This window comes from Canis lupus, chromosome 4 (assembly GCF_011100685.1).
Source record: "Canis lupus familiaris isolate Mischka breed German Shepherd chromosome 4, alternate assembly UU_Cfam_GSD_1.0, whole genome shotgun sequence".
In the NCBI taxonomy this organism is placed as follows: domain Eukaryota; kingdom Metazoa; phylum Chordata; class Mammalia; order Carnivora; family Canidae; genus Canis; species Canis lupus.
In genome coordinates, this window is record NC_049225.1 from 28,545,597 (window position 1) to 28,559,199 (window position 13,603).

Below are 13,603 nucleotides of genomic sequence, written 5' to 3' on the forward strand. Positions count from 1 at the left end.
TCCCTGGCGGGAGAAGTGCCTACTTACCCCAGGTCCTCTCTTCCAGAGGCCTCTGAAAGCCAACACGTGAGCCTTTCCAGGAACTCCACAGGTGTCACCTTTACCTACGGGAAAGTGGTTAAAAAGAGAGCAAAAGGCAATCCCTGATTGGCTCAGCAGTTTAGCGCCTGCCTTTGGCCCAGGGCGTGATCCTGGAGTCCCGGGATTGAGTCCCGCGTCGGGCTCCCGGCATGGAGCCTGTTTCTCCCTCCTCCTGTGTCTCTGCCTCTTTCTCTCTCTCTCTATGTCTATCATAAATAAATAAATAAATCTTTAAAAAAAAAAGAGAGAGAGAGCAAAAGTGCACCCACCAGTGAGTTCCGAGGAGCCTAGGATCTTCCCAAGCGGGGAAGGCTGGTCACCACCTGTACATGGAGGGATTTTTCCTGCTTGGTTTCGGGGTGCCTCACCTAGCCTCTCGGGGCCTCCTCTCTTCAGGCAACTCACGGTGGGAGTCCCTTCTTGCCCCGGAGCTCAGCCCCACCCCGGCCGGCCCCAGCTTCTCCACACAGGACAGAGGCAGCGGGGCACGATGTTGGTGCATGAACAGCTTCCCACGTATCAGCTCCCAGAGCAGCCTTCTGACGTGTGCCAGTATCAGCACACCCACTTCACGGACGGGGCGACAGAACGGCGGGCTGGAGCGGGGTGTCCACGGGCACACAACCAGCGAGCAGAGGATGGGCCGCGAAAGCCAGATGGGGAGAGGTAAGCTCCTTCACCATCTCACGGCCCCACCTCCGGTGTTTCCACGTGAACACAAATACACAGAAGAATTGGGGGGGGGTGTCCTAGAGCTGGGAGCAAGAGTCACCTCGTCTCAGAGCCATGCTGGCTTCTCTCTCAGTCATTCCCGATCATTTGGATTCCACAAACATCCCTTAAGCCCAAAGCGAGGACAGACAGGAATCAAGCCTTGTCCACCTGAGGTCCGGCATGTCCCCGGGACAGAAGGGGCCGCTCTGCTACCCCACCCCGGCCAGTCACCCCTGGGCCTCCCAAACGGTGCAACGCAGCCTCCAGGCAGAAGGGAGCAGACTACGCATTCCTCCACACAACAGGGGTCACCATGCAGATCCCGGGCCCCCTGCCTAGACCTGCAAGGCCAAGGCCTCCGGGGCAGCAGCCCGAGAACCTGCGCTTTCGGCCCACGTGAGTCTGACCATAGACAGTGCCCCCAGGCCAGGACTCTCTGAAGGTGGCTTGCGTGCTAAGCTTAGGAGAGTGTCACCCTGACCTGCACACCAGCCCTAACCAGCACTCCCAGTGTCTCTGCCACTGTTGCTGGGAGGCGTGGGATGCCCCCGGGGTACAGAGGTGGGGGGGGGTAAGGCCCCTCCGGGCTCTTCCGAGGATCCCACCTGCTGCCTCAGAACCCAGGCCCTGAAGGCCCAGAGCCAAATGAGGCCGCTTGGTTAGAGACTTGTGTGCCTCCCCCATCAGACTCTGAGCTGCAGGAGGAGAGGCCAGGTGTGATCCTCTTTAGTGGCAACCCAACTCCCTCCTGTTGCCCCCTCCTCCCTCCTGCTGACACTTTGGGGACTTGCGGTAATTGTCAGCTGAAGGAATAAATTAATGACAGAGGAAGACAGACGTGTTAACAGCTCAGAGTAATTCAAGCAGAATGGAGTAAGTGCTAAATGGTGGAGGAATGAGTCATGATTGCTGACGGGGGAAGGAAGAGGGGAAAGGCATTCATCCTCTCTCCCCTGCACTGTCACAACAGAGCCTTCAAGCTTCCTCCCCTCCCTGTCTCACATTCGGAAGAGAGCAGAAAATGTGTGCATATAGTTTGAAGCGTAATGCCAGAGCCAACACCCACAGAGCCACCCCCTCCTGTCCCCACCCCCACAGTAAGAAACAGCATTTAGCCAGACCTCAAAGGCCTCCTGGGCTCCCTCCGTGGACAGCCCATCACCCACCCTCTACTCCCCCCAACCTCCGTCCTTTTTTTTTTTTCTTCTCCAACCTCCGTCCTGAGCCTGCTGTGAACCGTTTTTGGATTTTCTCTGTAGTTAGGCCATGAATATATACACACACACACACACACACACACACACACACATATAGGTCCGGCATGTCCCCATATATATGTGTGTGTGTGTGTGTGTGTGTGTATATCACTGAACCACACAGTGTCTAGAGTGGCCTGGTTTCCGATTTTCCAGGATCGTGCATTTTCTTCTGTGGCTCACTGCTTTTCTGCAATACGATTTTTTTTTTTTGGTGTGGGGGGGGAATTTTTGCCCACATCGATGCTTGCGGTGGTAAATTCATTCCTTCTCCCTGTTGTATGGTCAATCCTATTGTGCCCACGCACCCTGATTTACCTAGGTATTCTCCTGTTGATGGTCACTTGGACTGTGTCCAGTCTTCGGTGATTACTAACTACGCTGCTGTTCGTGACTCCTGACTGAGGCATGTGTGCACAAATCGCGTTTAAAAGGATGAGAAAGGGAACTGCTGGGTCAGGGGTATGCAGTGTTTACCTTCAGCAGGTAAATGCCTCACTGTTTTCTGAAGTGGTTCACCTGCTTCTAGGCATCCTCATCCGGAGGGCATCTCGGAAGGCATCTCGCTTAGCGGCCCCAGGGTGGTCTCCCTAACACAGGTCTGTAACACCCATCGAATTTCCTTTCTTCTGGGTGAGAGTCTGAGGGAAGCTAAAGGCAGAAACTGTTCAGAAAGGCCACCAAAGGGAATAAGCCCAGAGTTTATCAGCTGCTGTGACAGTTTCGATTGTTTTGCTGTGAGTGACAAATTCCCCCAAATAACAGCAGATTAGACCAGAAGTACATTCCTCTCCTATGTAAGTGAAGACCACGGATCAGCTGCCTAGGCTGGTGTAATGCTCCGTGGTTTCTTCTACCTTGTTCCACTCCCCTCTGCACGTGACTTGAGCTGCTAAACTCCCACGAGGCTGCTTGAGCTCCAGCCTTCACATCTACTCTCCAGCAACAAGGAGGAAAGAAAAAGAAAGTTTCACCCCTTTTCTTTGAATACACCTTTTGAAAGTTACACAAGATGATTTCTCTTACATCCCAGTGGCTAATTGGAAGTGATACTAGGAAACATAGTCTTTATTCTTGTGCCCTTACGCCCCACAATAAGAAAAAAGAGAGAATGGATTTGTAGGACAGCGAACAGTCCCTGCTGTAGATGTCCATGCACAGAGGAGCACAACCAGCAGGTCTGCTTAATGCCCTCGCCACACAAACGTACACACACACATCTCACAACACAAAATGTTGGAGGGAAAAATATGTATTTAACAAGGGCCACCTCCTTAAATGTTGCAAGCTATACTATCTGTTCACTCAGGAAACTGTGGTGCCCACATGGCCAGTTTTATTTTATTTTTTTTTTAAGATTTTATTTATTTATTCATGAAAGACACACACACACACACACACAGAGACAGAGAGAGAGGCCGAGACACAGGTAGAGGGAGAAGCAGGATCCATGCGGGGAGCCCGATGCAGGACTCAATCCCAGGACCCCAGGATCACGCCCTGAGTCAAAGGCAGGCGCTCGACCGCTGAGCCACCCAGGTGTCCCCATGGCCAGCTTTAAAGTAAGTTTTCTTTCCTAGTGATAGTTGTTGCATCCTCCTCTCTGCGTCCTCTGCCTCTGTTTTTTTGGCACCCTAGAGCTTTTCTCCTGGGTGTCCTGAGGAACTGGCTCATAAAGCCCCTCTGATACATAAACGTGGCACCGAAACCCAGATAGGATGGTCTAGGAGCCCACACACCCAAACCAGCTAAACATAAGGTCGGTATATGAACTTAACTGCAAACAAATCCAGTTCTAACATCCCAGATAGTCTGTGCCTAGAAAACCTACCAAAGCTCCTAACAGCTGGGAAGATATGACTAAAGTCTTGACTGTTTGAGAGCCTTTCTTTTTCTTTTTTTTAAATTTTATTGATTTATTCATGAGAAACACCCAGGTGCCCCGTTTGAGCCCCTTTCTAACCTGACCCGGACTTACTATTTTAGCTTTTGCTTCAACCATCGCCAACATGGATCAAAATAGAATGACAGTAATGATGATGGTGATTCATAACGATAAGGATGCTGGAAGTTACCTTTAAATGATGGTGTATTTTGTGCCAGTTCCTGCGTCAGACCATTGCTATATGTTCTCTTATTTAATCCTTTAGGCTCCCAGGACCCCTGGGTGGCTCAGCGGTTTGGCACCTGCCTTCAGCCCAGGGCGTGACCCTGGGGTCCTGGGATCAAGTCCCACATCGGGCTCCCCACAGGGAGCCTGCTTCTCTGCCTGTGTCTCTGCTTCTCTCTGTGTCTCTCATGAATAAACAAAATCTTAAAAAAAACTCAGTTATTAAAAAATAATAATTCTTACAGCTCCCTTACAACGGTGGCATTTTTGGCATCTTGTGGATCAGGAAACTGAGGCTCACAGGAGTCATGGAATTTCCCCAGAGTCTTCAACCCTTAGTCACCTTCAAAAGTGCAGCTCGAATGTCCTTCCCTCCATGACCCACCCCCATCTCCACCCCTAAGCAAAATGAAATGCTTCCTCCTCGGTGCTTTCTGCACTGTGTGCACTCTTGTGTGTAGCGCTCTCCAATAAATATTCAACAAATCATCCCTGGTACCTATGAGGATGGTGGCTATGTTCCTGTCTCTCTGCCCGCCTGTGTCTGGGTGTGTTGGTGGAAGGAAATGTGCCTCTTTTAAAATACATATATTATTTTAATTGTGCAAAATAGTCATAACATAAAACTTTAACATCTTAACCATCTTCAAGTATATGGTTTAGTAGTAGTAAATATACATCCTTCTGCTGCCATTCTCCGGAACTCTTTTCATCTTGAAAAACTGAAACTCTGCACCCATGAGAGGACAACGTCCCACTTTGCCTCCTCCAGCCCCTGGCAACCACCATTCTGCTGTTTCTACAAACTTTACTACCCTAGGGACCTCAGACAACTGGAATCATACAACATCTGTCTTTTTATAATTTGCTTATTTTACTTAGCGTAGTGTCCTTAGGGTTCATCTCTGCTATCATGTGTCCCAATTTCCTTCCCTGTTAAAGCTGAGAATCCCAGTATATGGACATTTCACATTCTGTTTATCCATTCATCCATCAGTAGACACGCGGGGTGGCTTCCACCTTTTGGCCGCTACAAGTAATGCTGCTGTGAAGAGGGGTGTGCAAGTATCTCTTTGAGACCCTGCCTTCACTTCTTTTGGGTCTACACTCAGAAACTGCTGGATCAGGGGCTCCTGGGTGGCTCAGTCGGTTAAGTGTCTGACTCTTGGTTTTGGCTCAGGTCGTGATTTCGGGGTCATGGGATCAAGCCCCGGGTCAGGACTATCTTAAGCTAGGCATGGAGCCTGTTTAAGATTCTTTCTCCCTCTGCCCTTCCACTCTCTTGCTTTTTCTCTCAAAAAAGAAATTACTGGATCACATCCTCACCAACACTTGTTGTTTTTAATAGAAGCCATCCTAATGGGTGTGAGGTCGTTTACTTTACAGAAGTCCTGCTGAATGAGCCCAGACCCTGGCATATCAGAGTGTTTATGGAGTGAATGGATTCAACCACAAATGGATGAGATAGTTTTGGTTTCCAAAACTGGGTTTGTTTGATGAGGAAATAATATCCGATAGTCTGATGTCTTTTCTAAGCTCAAGAGCTTGAATTTGCATTGTTTGGGTGGAAGATTGCACATTCCCTGCACGATGGTGGCTTTCCCCTGAGCCCCGAGAGGTCTGTTTCTGCCTGCCAGGCCCCAAGTCACACCCTCAGTGCTCTTGCCAAGCGGCACCTGGAGGTGGTAAGAGAGGCGTCCTTAGAGTCGCCTTCCCAGACCTGGCTCCAGGGAGCACAAGGCAAACAGATCCATGAGAAAGAAACCAGTGGGCTTGCAAAATCCAAGGCCCCCCAGCCCATCAGGGATGCTCTGGGGGCCAGGAGAGGGCAAGGGAGGAGCCCCAGTCACCCTCCCTGCCCGCCCTGGGCTCGGTGGGACAGGGTAGAGTCACATTTCAGGGACACTCCCAAACTGACTTGAAAGCCCCAACAAGCAGCCGCCCTGCTCCTGAGAACTCCTCTGGGTGCCTGCAGGCTTAGGCCCGGCTGACTCACTTCCTCACCTTAATTCCCCCTAATACCTTCCCTTTCTCTGCAGCTTTACTCCCGGCACCACTGTCTGAGTGTGGAATGTCTGGTGAAGCTGGGCAGGTGGGTCTGCCCAGATACTGCAGACATGACCATGACCTGTGTTAGAGGAAGTAGGGGTGGAGGGTGGGGAGGGGGGGCAACAGCAAAGCCAGGTTTGTCTGTTGGCTCCGAAGCACATCCTAATCCCCTCAGCCAGTTTGATCTCTGCAAGCCTGAGCACAGGTCAACACCTCCGGGCAGGAGTCCCGAGGGGTGGGGAGCCGTGGGGAGCCGTGGCTGCTGGGCCTTCCATCCCGGGCCACGTTCTCTGGAGACCAGGGCTGCATCCTAAAGATCAGGTTCCGAGGTTATGTTGTGCGTGCCATTTCCCGGGTGAGTCTGAGGAGGCCTCACTATTATCCTGGGCCTATCCCCGGAAGCACCATTGTTCCTTTTATACCTGTATGTACCCTTTCCTTCCTTGTCTACAGCTCAAGCTTTCTTTGGGGTCCTGGATTCTTCATTTGTATCTTAGCATTGCTCCCTGTGCCCGCCTGCCTCAGCTTGAGCATTCTAAGAGCGAAATCAGGGCACAGTTGGAATTTCTAGTAAAGCCATTCATTCACATAGCTCAAGGAGTCAAAGAGCGGCACGAGACTCATGAAAAAGAGGCTTCTGGTCAGAGTACCCACTCTCAATTTTTAGGGCTCATTTTTCCTCCAACGACCCCACTCACTCTTTGGCCCCCCTTCTGGCAACGTCTCCATGTAATAGTTTGGTAAGAGCCGCACTCGGTGCTAAGAGTATTGGCAATAGGTAAACACTATCCGCATGCGTTTATACTCTCAGCTATGGACGGACTGTGATTCCCTTTTCCGTGCACTAGGTTTTTAACCACCACCACCACCAACCCCGCCCCCCGGAGTGAATAATTATCCCTCCCCTCATCCATTTGCTTGGTTTTCTTTTAATTTTTTTTTTATTTATTTATGATAGGCACACACAGAGAAAGAGAGAGAGAGAGAGAGAGGCAGAGACACAGGCAGAGGGAGAAGCAGGCTCCATGCACCGGGAGCCCAACGTGGGATTCGATCCCGGGTCTCCAGGATCGCGCCCTGGGCCAAAGGCAGGGGCCAAACCGCTGTGCCACCCAGGGATCCCTGCTTCGTTTTCTTTGTACTCAAGGCCAAACTCTTTCAGGTGTTGACATCTCCCTCCTTTCACTAAATTCAGACGCCAGTCTACCAATTTAATTTCCTTAATGAAACCTCTCGGAGTGTTGTGACCTGTTCTGACAGGGGCTGCTTGGCCTCCAGATGGATGCACTGCTCTCCTCTGCAGAGGTTTGGCCTTCCGAGGTGTCTTCTCGTGGTCAGTCTTTTCCTCTTTTTATTTTTTTTTTACGATTTTATTTATTTATTCATAGAGACACAGAGAGAGAGAGAGAGAGAGAGAGAGGCAGAGACACAGGCAGAGGGAGAAGAAGCAGGCTCCATGCAGGGAGCCCGACATGGGACTCGATCTCAGGTCTCCAGGCTCACACCCTGGACTGAAGGTGATGCTAAACTGCTGAGCCACCTGGGCTGCCCTTTTTTTTTTTTTTTTTTTAAGCAATCTCTAGGGGCACCTGGGTGGCTCAGTGGTTAAGCGTCTGCCTCGGCTCAGGTCATTACCCCGGGGTCCAGGATTGAGTCCTACATCAGGCTCCCCGGAGGGAGCCTGCTTCTCCCTCTGCTTGCTTGTGTCTTTGCCTCTCTTTGTGTCTCTCATGAATAAAGAAATAAAATCTTAAAAAAAAATAAAAATAAAAAGCCATCTCTAGGTCCAATGTGGGACTTGAACTCAGGACCCTGAGATCAAGAGTCACATGCTCTACCCACTGAGCCAGCCAGCCTCCCCTCTGTTGTCTTTTTTTGGTTTACTATCTTATTCTGGTGAAACATCCTCCAGCCTCCTGAGCACATGAAAACAAATCTTTTTTTGTATTTCAAATGACTGAAAATATGTCTTTTTCTACTTTCAAAGCTGATTGATAGTTTAGATGGATATAAAAATTTTAAGTGGGGGATAATTTATCTTCAGAATTTTGAAAACACTGTGTGTGTCTTCTAACTTCTAGTGCTTCTTTTGAGGCATTCAAGCCGTTATTTCTGACCTGTTCCCCCTTCCTTTGGAAATTTGTAGAACCCTCTTTTTTGTCTTCTGTGTTCTGAACTGTGATGATTTTTCTTTTCCTTTTTATTTTTAAAAAATATTTTCTCTGTTTATTAGACAGACACAGAGAGAGCACAAGCAGAGGCAGAGGGAGAGGGAGAAGCAGGCTCCCCACTGAGCAGGGAGACTGATACGGGGGCTCTGGGATCATGCCCTGAGCTGAAGACAGATGCTTAACCAAGTGAGCCATCCAGGGGGCCCTCTGATGATTTTTCTTAATGTGAATCTGTTACCATCCATTGTGTCTGGTATTCGGTGGATTGGTTGATTGATTGATTGATTTTAAAGATTTTACTTTTAAGTAATCTCTATACCCAATGTGGGGCTCACACCCACAACCCCAAGATCAAGAGTTGCATGCTCCAGGACTGAGCCAGCCAGGTGCCCCTCGGTGGGCCCTTTTAATCTGGACATGCATATCCTTCACTTTGGGAGAAATTCCTTCAAGCATCTTTTTGATCATTTCTTCCACTTCATTTTCTCTGTATTTGTTTTTCTGGCACTCCTGTTATTCAGAAGGGGGGCCTCCTGGATTAGCCCTCTAATTTTCTTGTCTCTTCCCTTCAATTTCCCACGTCTGTGGTTTTGTACTACTTTTGGGGGCGGTTCCCTCAGCTTTATCTTCCAAACCTCCTATTGAAGTTTTTATTTCTCATATTTAAAAAAGGTTTTGTTTTTGTTTTTGTTTTTTTGTTTTTTTTTTTTACAAGAAAAGTGACTGCTTTAATATATTAGGAAAAATTTTACATACACTCTCATCCAGCCCTGCTCCAATTGGCAAAAAATACAGGATTCATTGCAAAGCATGATATTTTTTTTATTTTATTTTAATTAAAAAAAATCCTTTTTCTTTTTTAAGATTTTATTTATTTATTCATGATAGACACAGAGAGAGAGAGACAGAGACATAGACATAGGCAGAGGGAAAAGCAGGCTCCCTGCAGGGAGCCCAATGTGGGACTCCATCCAGGATCCTGGGATCACACCCTGAACCGAAGGCAGATGCTCAATTGCTGAGCCACCTAGGCATCCCAAGGCATGATATTTTTAATTTTAAGAGTTCCTTTTGGGGTGCCTGAGTGGCTCCGCCGGTTAAATGTCAGAGTCTTGATTTTGGTTCAGGTTGTGATCTCAGCGTCCTGAGATCGAGCCCCATGGGGACTCCATACTGAGTATGGGGCCTGCTTGAAAATCACTGCCTCCCCTCCCTGTGCCTCCCGTCCTCCTGCCTATGCTCTCTCAAGTAAATAAATAAAATCTTTAAAAAAAAGAATAAAAGAGTTCCTTTGCCCTTTGAATGGTTCCCTTTATATATATATTTATTTATTCACTTGTTTGTTTATATAGAGAGTGTGTGAGCTGGGTAGGGAGGGGCAGGGAGGGGCCAAAGGAGAAGGAGAGAATGAATCCCAAGCAGACTCTACACCCAGTGTGGAGCTGATACACGGCTTGATCTCAGGGTCCTGAGATCGTGACCTGAACTGCAATCAAGAGTCTAACACTTAACTGACTGATCCACCCAGGTGCCCCCGAATACTCCTTTTTTAAGAAAAAAAGAATAATATAGTGTTTTTGTTTTAGTTTCGTGTGTACTTGTATCTACTCTCTATATATGTCTACATATGTCCACATATTTATTTAATAGTATTGTGTTCTTTTACTAATGTGTTATATTTTCAAAATCTCTAAATATACTAATGTTATATATATTTTAAGATTTTATTTATTCATGAGAGACAGAGAGAGAGAGAGAGAGAGAGAGAGAGGCAGAGACACAGGCAGAGGGAGAAGCAGCTCCATGCAGGGAGCCGGATGTGGGACTCGATCCCAGGACCCCGGGATCATGACCTAAGCCAAAGGCAGACGCTCAACCGCTGAGCCACCCGGGGGCCCTGAGGATGTAAGTATTTAATGTAGTAAATGCTCTGTAAGTAATTTTAATTTTGGAACATTTTAAATGGAACGTGATATTTACGTACCTATGACAAAAGAAGGCCCAACAGTGCCTGGAGGAGCGTGCATGAAAAATAAGTCTCCCCCTTCCCCCTCTTGGGGCCACTACTGCTTCAAGGTTCCCTCTTTCCCTTTGCATAGGCCCGTGCACACGGCCAAGGTGTTCATCACGCGGGCCCGGACGTGGGCGATCATGAACTTGCCTGCCTCTCCGGGCTGGTCTTTCTCACCCTGCCCTTTCACCCCCTCCTCCTGCAGGCACACAGAACCGTGGGGCTCCCTCATTTGTCCAGCTCCCCCTTCTCCAGCCCCATCCACCTGGTAATGATTTCCTAGAGAGTCTCCCAGGGGTCTCCATGGGGACGTTTCCTGCTCCGATCTCCATGGCAACTCTTCAGGTTGCCATGGTGACACTTAAGTGATTATCTGGAGACCCTTAAATAAATCACCCGCCGTGGTATATGCTGGAAGTGCTTGGCTCCGGCTCTCCGGTTTGGGGCCGGGCTTGGGGCCCAGGCCTACAGGCGGGAGCGGGAGGGGAGGGGGGTGGCTGGAGGCGGGAGGCGCTCCGCCCGGGCCCCTGGTTCTAGTGCCGCCAGGGGCCCCAAAGATGGGGAGGCTTTGGGGAAGGGGGGGCAGTCGCCGTCCTTGAACAGAGGCGGCCAGGAGGGCATCCGAGGGCCGCCCTCCCCTGCTGCTGAACACCAAGAGGGAACCGAGAGGGAATCCGGTTCACTGTGCGCCCCGCGGCTCTGGGGCTCCGGCTGTGATGGGAGCAAAGCCAACCACCCCCTCACGGAGCTTCCGTTCCGTTCCACGCGAGACACGGTCCATGAAGTCCCCACGATAGGCAGGCCGGACTTGGCCCTGGGGCTAGGAAGGGGACAGCGACAGCGGGCAGCGCGCTCCCGCCAGGCAGGGCGGCTACCTTGAGTCTGGGCGCCCGGCCGCCTCCCCCGGACCAGCGGACCAGCGGTCTCCAGCAGCAACCCGAACCCCGGTGCTGGCGGGTGCTGGCGGGGTCTCTGGCAGAGCGGGGAGTCTGTCGGGGGTTCTGGTGTATTGCATTCCTAAGGCCAGCCTCGGGTGGCTAGGGTATGCAGCCTGACTCGGATTTTTTTTCAGGATTTTATTTATTCGAGACCCGGAGAGAGAGGCAGAGACACGGGCAGAGGGAGAAGCAGGCTCTATGCGGGGACCCCTACGCGGGACTCGATCCCAGGACCCAGGGGGGTCGCACCCTGAGCCGAAGGCCGGCGCTCTACTGCTGAGCCCCCTGGCGCCCCTGCAACCTCAGTTGTTTGTGGAGAGTTGGTCAGACCTGTTGTTTGGTGGTGGAGCCGCCTGGAAGGGGCAGGGCCGTGACCCTCCTCACCTCGGGCTCACCCCGGACAAGGATCCCTCCTGCAGGAATGGAGTCTGGAAGCGCGCCCGCAGGCACGCGGCCTACGCAGCAGCTCCTACTCCAAGCCAAAGAGCTGCTGGAGGCCAGACTCTGTCTACACTAGGCTCTCTCTGCCTAGTGGGGATCAGAGTGCAGATCATCTACTTTTCAATAGGCCTGGGATTTGGAGCCAGGTGACAGGGCCACAGAACACGACTCCTGGACAGTCCAAGCCCCCGAGGTGTTCCCGGGGAAGTTCCTTGGACGGTGAGTGGGGGAGGCGGGTGGCCAGCCCCAGACGCTCCCTGAGCCCGGGCTTAGCAACCGTGGCAGTTGGAGGTGTCTGAGATGTGTCCTTTGGTGGCCCCTTCCACAGGGGCTCCCCGTGTCCCAGTCCCTCTGCCTGGAGCACCCTTGCTCTGGCCGTCCTCAGGTGTACCCTCCTCTGATGCCCGCTCCACGTCCTCAGGTGTACCCTCCTCTGATGCCCGCTCCACGTCCTCAGGTGTACCCTCCTCTGATGCCCGCTCCAGGCCAGCCTCTAGAGTCTTCTCCACCACCCTAGCTCTTCCCTGGCTCAGCACCGGGTCTGATGGCCTAGTTAGGGCGCTCTCCCCCTAACCTGTGCTTTCCAATGTCAGCAACAGCCACTGGCCACATGTGCCTACTGCACTCACGGAACCTGGGACGTGGCGTGCAGTATAAAACATACACAGGATTTTGAATACTCCACGTCAAGCATGTAAAATATCTTTTTGATAATTCTTATACTGATTACACGCTGAGATCATATTTCGGATGTGTTGAGTTAAATAAAACATTGTTAACATTAAGTTTACCATTTTTTAAAAAAATGTGTGCATGCCAGAAAATTTAAAAGGATGCACATTTGTGCTGGACAGGGCTGTGCCTCGATGAAGTCCACAGGGTAAGGGGCCATGGACATTTTGTCCACACTTAATACCCGGCGCCTGGTGGTATAGGTGAGCAACAATCAGGGTTATCGGACGCGTGTTTGACAGTTACACTCTCCATCAGCCCAGAAGCATTCGGCACAGCCTGCTACAGGAATGCGTAATTTAAATGTCAGTTTATTAAAAAACAAAAAAAAAAACAAGCCAAAAATAGATAAATAAAAACAAAGAAGAACACAACCACCAAGCCAAAACAAAAAGTCTCAGGCCTAAAATTTGCCAGAAAGGGAAAAAAGTGGGAATGAAGGGGTCAGGGTCTCAGCCTTTCTTCTGAGGGGCTGGGGTGGGGAGTAGATATTCAGACCTTTGTCAATCAGAACAAGGAATTAACAAAAAGAAACCCCAGGGCTTCCAGGTGGCTCACTGGTTGAGCATCTGCCTTCAGCTCAGGGTGTGACCCCGGGGTCCTGGGATCGAGTCCTGCTTGGGGCTTCTAGCTTCCCTGATGGGAAGCCCATGGTGGAGGCCTCGGGAGCTCTCCTGCTGGGCAGCAGAGCGGGGGCAGGCCGGGCCCAGAGCCGGCCCAGGGGAGGCTGGGAGCAACGCGCCTGCCTCGAGGCGCCCACGCAGGACTCGATCCCAGGACCCCGGGATCACCTCTCTTAGGCAGAGAAAGTCTGGACATTTCTGGCCACGTGGGCAGGAGGCCCTGTGGTCACCTCATCCCAGTAGGACATCCTCACTGCCGCACACCCGGTTTGTGCAGCCGAAGGGCCGCCGGCTCGGCTACCTGGGGACGCGGCGCTTGAGCGCTTGGAGGCCAAAGGCAGCTTCGCGACCGTCCGGCCGGGCGATTCCCCCGGGAGGACGACATCAGGCCCAGCGCACACGGCCGGGAAACACCTCTGTCCTTGAATGGGGTCTGTTGCTGGAGGCGACCATTATGACCAGGTTATTTTTTTTTTA

At 51.0% G+C, this 13,603-nt stretch overlaps 1 long non-coding RNA gene across 3 annotated transcripts; it reads left to right on the forward strand.

Annotated features, from left to right (window-relative positions):
- Positions 1 to 10,887: 10,887 nt before the first annotated feature.
- Positions 10,888 to 13,198, forward strand: LOC102154841. Of its 3 annotated transcripts, none has more exons than XR_005358011.1 (3): positions 10,888 to 11,339; positions 11,465 to 11,990; positions 12,157 to 13,198. It is a non-coding gene; the product is annotated as an uncharacterized LOC102154841 (long non-coding RNA). The 3 variants fall into 3 exon arrangements; XR_005358012.1 differs by having other exon boundaries at positions 12,193 to 13,197; XR_005358010.1 differs by having other exon boundaries at positions 10,889 to 11,339; positions 12,229 to 13,191.
- The last annotated feature ends 405 nt before the right edge of the window (positions 13,199 to 13,603 follow it).